Below are 8,373 nucleotides of genomic sequence, written 5' to 3' on the forward strand. Positions count from 1 at the left end.
ACAGTTTTATGGGAAGTTTTCTCTCTGTTATCAAAACTTTATAATTGTTATGTTGTCTTTCTAAACTTTAAGAAAAAGGTGCTCTTGGATCAGTCATTATCAAATATGATAGTAAATATTTGGCCACCAGCAACTGGCAGAAAAGTGTGAAAGCAGGCATTGTGTATAATTCAAAATCAAATATGATATATAAAGTAGTTCTTTTAAAAAGGATTGAAATATTTCTATAAATATGCCTTTGAATTCACTACGCGTGAGAGACAGTTGTTTTCCATATTAAATGGTTTCTCTTCATTTCTCCAATGTTGTTTATTTTTTTAGTTTATCCATAAGTTAACCAATTTATCCATTCTAGAATTCAACTTTATTGTCTCGAATGTTTGCACAAAAACCCCTTGTGACACATAAGGTGACCTTCGGTTTCTTATGGTCTAATTGTAAGCCCAAGGGGATTTTGCCATATGCCACTGGAAAGTTGTTTTTCCCTTCATTTCCACTAGATCCTGGATCTTTTTTTTTTTTTTTTTTTCAGCATCACCAAACTTATTTATTCAGGGGTTCTAGGAAAATTGTTCAGAGTAACACCCTAGACATAGTTTTTCTCTCTTTCTTAACTTTCTGGCATTTAGGCTGATGACTTCATTCCAGCCAGCCTGTACTATGGACGACACATTCTCAGGGTTGTAATCTTATCAAATCTGGACTTCAGCACTGGGGCCACACAGCTGCTCACCAAAAGGGAGGGTTCTTAAGCAGTCCCCTTTCTTGAGAGCAGTAGAAGGGAGGCTGTCTCTGCGTCATGGACTCTTTCTGACAACTTTCAACCGCAAGCTGCACGTCTGGTCATAAACACCCAGAAAGATGAAACCTCCCAGACTGATTGCTGCCATTCGAGGGAAGACACCTGCAAATAATTCTGCCAGCCCCTGTGACCGCCAGACCTGGTGCAGGGCAGAGAACACGTCCTCACTCGCAGTGCTGGAAGCAGCCTTTGCCAACATAATTCTTGTTTTTGCCACATCCAGAGGCGTGGTAACTGCAGCTGCAAACTCACTTTTAAGGACTCCTAGAGGGGAAACTGGACCAAAGAAAAAGGAATCTCTCTTAAAACTGTGCTTTTATAGCCTCGATACAATCCTCGGATGCCCTCTTCATGTAAGATGTTATAGAAAATGTGAAACGTTCTTGAAGAAGCAGATACTTGTGCCCTCTGCTTAACCACTTCAGAAGGAACTCGAATCAGGCCGGCCACCACTTCTCCAGCAGAGGCAGCCAACATATGCTTCATAGGCACCAAATATGAAGACGAATCAGTATGCAGAAACCATTTCATATATTCATAGGTGATAAAAAATGCAGCAGCATTGGGAAAGGATCCAATAGCAGCAGAAGGAACACCAGCATATATTCCATAAAAACCGCCAGTATTTTTAAATCCTTGGGGACTCTGCAGCCTGGTTTTAATGGTATCCAGAGGAAATAATATCAAGTCAACAGAGATGCCTGCTACACCACCAGCCACCAGTGAGGCCGGGTTCCCGGTCCATGGCCCTGCAGACCTCGGTGGAGCTATAGTTCGAGATTGAGCAGAGGACGGTCGTGGCCCCGGGCTCTGGGTGCCACCATCTCGGAGGTCAAGATCCTGGATCTTATCTGGCCCAATTGTTTGTAGTAGAAATGATGCAGAGGCAGTTTCTAAACTAAGGAAAATGTAACTTAGTTCGATTTCATTGTGTTTCACAAGAATCAAGAACACAGCTAAATACTAAACTGTTTGGTTCTAAGAAGACTCAAGGTAGGAACCTGTGGGTTAAATTAAAATGTGGCCCTATTCCATCTGTGACACAGTGATCAGCATGTGTGCATGATAGCCATAACCTTTGCAGATGTCTAGGGTGTATGGAGTCTATTTTCATTTTTATTTTTAAGTTGTCCATTTTAAGTTGTGCAATAATGAGAGAGACGGTGATGGCCACTTTCTGGTGTATCATTTCTAAGACATTTTCCAAGCTTTCCTTACTGTTGTTCACTTTGGTAAGTGATTTTTCAAATGTAACAAATTTTTCCTTAGCAAACTATTTTTAAACAAATTTACTGAAGTAATAAATGGTGAGTTCCTTAAGATCATAGAGTTAACATATTCTTTTTCTGTTTCTTGCCAACACCAAACATGGTATCTGCCTTATATGACAGGATTAATGTTGTTAAATTGAATTGTGTCTTTGAGAAAGGATTGTCTATTCAAAAGTATTTTACATCTAGACCAGCACCATTCAGTAATTTCAGGAATTACTGAAATGTTGGACATGTTCTCTGTGTTGTGCAATATGGTAGATAATAGCCACATGTGACTATTGAACATTGAAATGTGACTGGTGTGACTAAAAGCTGAACTTTTAATTACATTTAATGTTAATTAATTTGAATTTAAATAGCCACATGTGGCTAACGATAACTCTGTTGGATGGTACAGATCTAGATCCACAAAATTTTATTTATAGTGAGGAACAGCAGGGTTCTCTCAAATGCTGAGCCTGATTATGCAGGTTTTTTGTGCTCTTCTCTCCTTTTTTGAAACAGATTTTTGGATCTTAGCTTGTTTTCCTCTATATTTAAATTGGCCTGTACCCAATTCATCCATTCAATCTGCAAATATTTATTCATTGTTAATTATGTGCTACACACTCTGCTGGATGCTAGGGATTAAAAAAAAATGAGCAAGACAGGTTCCTTCCCACAAGAAACTTACACTCTACAAGGGGGAGAAAGTCTAGTAAAAAATAAATAAATAAATGCAACTGAGGTAGTGCAGGGCCCAGTGTGGCCACAAAGGAAGGAATCACTGGTGATCCCTGGAGGATCTCAGAAGGTGTCATGAGCCATGAAAAATGAGCAGGCATTTCCAGGTGAACAAATGAAGGTGGGCATTTGTTATGGGCTGAGTTATGTCCCTTGCAAGTTGATATGTTCAAGTCCTAACCTCCAGCACCTCAGAATGAGACCTTATTTGGAAATTAGGTCATTGTAGACATAATTGGTTAAAATGAGGTCATATTGGAATAAGGTTGGCCCCATATACAATATGACTGGTGTCCTTATAAAAAGGGGAAATTTGGACACACATACAGGGAGAACATCATGTGGAGATTGGAGGATCTTGTGGATACTGCTACAAGCCAGTGAACTACCACGAGCTAGGAGTGAGGCCCGGAACACGTCCTTAGTGCCGATACCTTGATCTTAGACCTCCAGCCTCCAGAACCGTGAGGAAATCCATTTTTGTTGTTTAAGCTGCTTAGTTTGTGGTAAAGCAAGCATCAGCTTGAGCACGAAAAATTTCTTTATAAATGTTTTTCTACTCTTAAAAACTAAAACTGTAGTAATGTTTGGGGAGAAATTACATTTCTGCTAAAAATGTATCATGAATCAAAAAATAAACGTTTATTGGTCATCATAGGCCAGTTAGAAAGTTTTTATTATTAAACTTATCTCCCTAATAAAGTAGTTACACTAATGAGTAATAAGACTCTCTAATTCCCTTCATAATCGTATGAGGAAATACATATCTGTATGAGAGACACATTCTCTATTTCTTACGTATCAACTTTGTGGGAGAGGGTTCATGAGTCAAAGCTGGGGTAGGAGTCACATTCTTGGTGGCTACAGCTGGAATTATGTTCTTCATGGTAGGAAGGTGCCCTAAGGTCCAGCCTCACTCTTCTAATTATCACTGGGATGAGAGAGATTAGGACCTGAGGAGCCAAGTTGGAGTCCAGAGGCACTAGTAACAATGTAACTCCTGAAAGACACATCCCTTGCAAAGGAAGAATTGTCAGGCCCCAGATAGCCTTCTAGCCAGAATTCAGGAGTGAGAGAATAGGCGAGCTGAGTATTTGGTGCTATCAATCTTTTCCTTTGTGTCCAGGTGCCAAATGTTAATTGACTCATAAGAATGGGTCAGGGACAATGAACTGTGATGGCATTAATTCACTTAAGTAGTGAAAAAAATCATGCCGCAACAAATGTAAATAATAGTATGGCACTTGGAGGAAATAGATGCAGCCTAATAAGGCTAGAGCACCATATGCAATGCAGGTGAGGGTTTTTAGGGATATAACTGTAGAGGTTGACAAGGGCAAAAGAGCAGCAGGTTTGATATAGGAATCAGGAAATAATAATGGATCACTTTTGGACATTTTGAGTTTGAACATCTTATGTGACATTAAAGGGGGCGAAGACCAGGAGGCAGTTAGATACACAAATCTCTAGCTTAAGGTAGGGGTCTGGGTTGAGAATACTGATCAGAAAACCTCAGTATAAATTTCAAAATTAAAGACAGAAAAGGGCAGGCAAAGTGAAAAGAAAAGAGTGCCAACAATAGGTAGGCAAAGAGAGGCAGATAGAAAAAAAAGGAAGAAGAAAAGTGAAAGAGATACAAGGATAATTATGTAAGAGTGGTGTCTCTGACTCCACGACAGGAGAAAATTTCAAGAAAAAAGCAATCCCAGTGTCAAATCCTGCAGAATGGTCATGTCTGATAATATCTGAAAGGAGCCACTAGAGTGGGAAATTGAGACCTCATTTTGTGATATAATGGGAGCTGAAGTCCAACTGTAATGGGTGGAAAGTGAACGGGGTGCAATTCTGGAAAGGGTACAGATTAAGGCAAAGTTGAAAACCTCCTGCTACAAACACTTAGAAATTCTATACAAAAGAAGAAAGAAAATCACAAATGCATAGCCAACCTCACAAGAAAGAAATGGTAATCAACAGGTGCCAGAAACAAAAGAATGAACTAGAAACCAGCAAGAAAATGGGCATGTGCAGTATTTGAATAGATAATGGCTGAGACTTTTCAAAAACTAACTTTAGGAAACCAACAAATCCCAGGGAGGTTAAGTGAAAAGAAATCCACAGCTAAACACGTTACATAAAGTGAAACTGCAGAAAACCAAAGACAAAGACAAAAAGCTTAAAATAAGCTAGAAAAAAAGTTACCTTCAAAGGAGCCATAGTTTGATATATAGCTGACTTGTTAACCAAAACAATGAGAACCAAGACAGTTGAACAGTAGTTTCAATGAGCAAAAAGAAAATAATTGCTAATACACAGTCCTAAATTCAGTGAAAATAGCTTGAAGAAAGACATTTTCAAACAAACAAAAATTAAGAAAACTCACCACCAGGGGACCTGAAATAAAGTGAATTCTAAAACTATCTTTCTTGGGCTGGCTGGCTAGCTCAGTTGGTTAGAGCGCAGTGTTGTAACGCAAAGGTCAACAGTTCAGATCCCCATACCAGCCAGCCACTGAAACAAAAACAACAAAACAATAAAAATTACTAAAAATTATTTTTCAAGCAGATGGAAATAATCTCAAGTGGATGATCTAAGACCAGAAAGGAATAAGGAGCACAAAAGAAAGGAATCTTCCAGAAATGAAGACAGAAAGGGGAATCTGGTACAGGTAACCAGACACCATGGCTTCCCATGGGGGGTGAATAATTATAGGATTCTGACTATGACAAGTGGGGGATTCTAACAACCTTACAAGGCAGGAGATGTGGTCCAGTCATTGGGAGTTGAGGGAGCTAGAACCACACCCTGACATAGAACCTTATGCTTCAAAATGCTTGTCCTTCAAAAAACTTTGCCCACAAGCCTAGAGAAGTTATGAACAAATATATGTGTCTTGATTGTTAAGTGGCATTTAAAAAAAATCACATGAATGATTACTTTGTGATTGGAGTAAGCCCTTTACAGGTTTTCTCTATCACAGATTACAACTAAAAACTTTAGACAAAATATAAAAAGCATCTATGTCAGCTCCAAGGTAAGTTAATAATAGCAGGCAGAATCAGAGGATAGCTAAAATTTGAAGGATGACCCCTCAGGGGGTGAATCATCCAAGTTTATCTTTTTTCCCCACTATTTTATCCTCCACCTTTGACCTGAGGGCAGATGTGATGTGGAACTGTGAAATGAGCATGGGCAGCAAATCTCTGAGGGAATCCCTGTCTTTTGTTCAGAGGAAGAAAAACGGGGCCCTTGTGAGTGGTAGAACATGTGAGGAAATCCATTTTTTCCTATTTTTTCTCCCAGCTTTGCCCAGACGGCAGCCCCAGTCACAGAGCTGCACAGTTGCAATTGAGATGAGCGGGCTTAAAATTCCAAGAAAAAACTAATCTTTATGGCCAGAGAAACTGGGAGACTGGGGGAAGGGGATCTTGTGTTCAAAAAGTGTTGAAGAAATCACTGTTATTTTTTCTCTCTCACCAGTTTGCTCTGAACGTGGCTCCAGTCATAGGGAACTTGCGTAGGCAGTGAAAGTTCCAGGAGAAGCCCCATCTTTCTAGCCAGAGGACCAGGAAAGTGGGGCCTTGGGGACTGGAGAGTGTGGGGGAAATCTTGGAGAGGAGAGGGCTGGAGAAGAGGGATCCTCTCATTCTATGAATTAACAAACACAAGTCTCAGGCCCTGTTTATGAGCTATGCACAAGCAAGACAGGTGCAAAGCAGGATAGCAAAGACTTTAAAAATTGAACTATGATAAAACCCCACTACCCAACTCCTAGCCTCACACCTGAGAGAGACAAGCATGGGACGGATCCATAGCAGTAAAGCGAAGTCTTTGAAAACTGAACTTGCATTGAAACCACAACTCGCAGAAGTGAGACAGAACTTGCAGTCCAAAATTAACACACACACACACACACACACACACACACACACACACACACACACACACACACACACACACACACTCTCTCTCTCTCTCTCTCTCTCTCTCTCTCTCTCTCTCTCTCTCTCTCTCTCTCTCCAGAAGGTGTTAACAGGACCCAGAGTCTCACAACTCACAATGTAACATTTGAAACATCCAGGATATAATCCAAAATTACTTGACATACAAAGAACTGGATAAATGCCCCCAATTCTTAAGGCAACATCATATTAGAATTCCTTCTATTGCAATAATACAAGAAAAAGAAATAAAAAGTACACAGATTGGAAAGAAAGAAATAAAACTGTCTTTGTTCATAGATTACATGATTGTCTATGTAGAAAATCCCAAAGAATCTTGATGCTAATAAATAATTATAGCAAGGTTTGCAGGATACAAAGTTAATGAACAAGTCACTAAAACATCTGAAGAGACGTATAACAAGAGATTGATTTAGTAATTTTAAAACTTCTGAGAAAGAAAAGCCCAGGACCAGTTATACTGGTGAATTCTATCAAATGATTAAATAAAAATTAACATTAATCCTTCTCAAGCTATACCAAAAATAGAGGAAGAGGGGATACTTTTTACTTTATTCTATGTAACAGGTTATGCCCAACTTCTGCAGCCAGTCACCTGCCAGAAGTGAGATTCTCTTGGGATTCAACTTCCTGACTCATCTGGTCAGTGAAAAAACTATTGTTCCACCAGGGCAGGATTCTGATTTGGAGGCTCTTGTCACAATTTCACAGATGACAGCTTCCCTCCATTGGCTCCTCAGCCATGCACACAACATCAAATGTTTGAACCTACAGTACTGAGCAGGATTACCATGGCAGCAACACATTATCAGATCATCTCATGATGGTCTAAATTAACTTGAAGGTTTATACCTTAATCTCATCCACATCACCTTCGTAGGCAAAAATTACCAGTAGCCCCATATTTACTCCAGGCATAAAGCTTCTTTCATTCTGGCATCCAGTCTGATTGTTGACTCACTGCTTCTTCATACAAGTAAAACTTAAGGGGTGACATTTTCTGCACACAAAGAGGTCCAGGTTGATTTTCTAAGCTGGGGATAGACCCATGATGAAACAGGCCTACTTACACAGCACATGAGGGAAATTAAACTAGCCACTAGTCCTTCATTCATATATGTAAATTGACAACAAAGAATCACAGGATATATGCCAGTACCTTGAAAGAAAAGAGCAAGATAAACAAAAAAGAGAATGATAAAAGGAAAATAAATGAACTTTAAAACTTCTATGTCATATCTTAAAGATTTTTGAAGATTGTGCATCTATAAAAAAATGAGAAGCTACAGCAAAAAGAACAGAGAACAGGAAAGCACATTTAGAGATGTAAGACATGGTTGTAAAATTAAATATCCAAAAGAGACTTCTATCTGCGTTACTGCAGTAGATTAGGTCACTGGACTAACTTTCACAATGAAAAAAATTCTGGATAAAACATTTTAAATAAAATCTTAAAGGCATCTATAAATTGGCAAGGAAGAACAGAATTCTCAGGCCAAAACCCAAGAGAATATGGGCACTCAGAGAAGTAAACTGTCTAGACACAAATCTGCAGATTCAGAAATCAAATGAAATCTAAGCAGGAAAAATGAAATGTTATAATAAAACTTCAGAT

The 8,373-nt window shown here is 39.1% G+C and overlaps 1 pseudogene; it reads right to left on the reverse strand.

Moving 5' to 3' along the window:
- Positions 1-797: 797 nt before the first annotated feature.
- On the reverse strand, positions 798-3,685 carry LOC134370501 (mitochondrial S-adenosylmethionine carrier protein-like; annotated as a pseudogene).
- Positions 3,686-8,373: the final 4,688 nt, after the last annotated feature.

This window comes from Cynocephalus volans, chromosome 2, assembly GCF_027409185.1.
Source record: "Cynocephalus volans isolate mCynVol1 chromosome 2, mCynVol1.pri, whole genome shotgun sequence".
Taxonomy (NCBI): domain Eukaryota; kingdom Metazoa; phylum Chordata; class Mammalia; order Dermoptera; family Cynocephalidae; genus Cynocephalus; species Cynocephalus volans.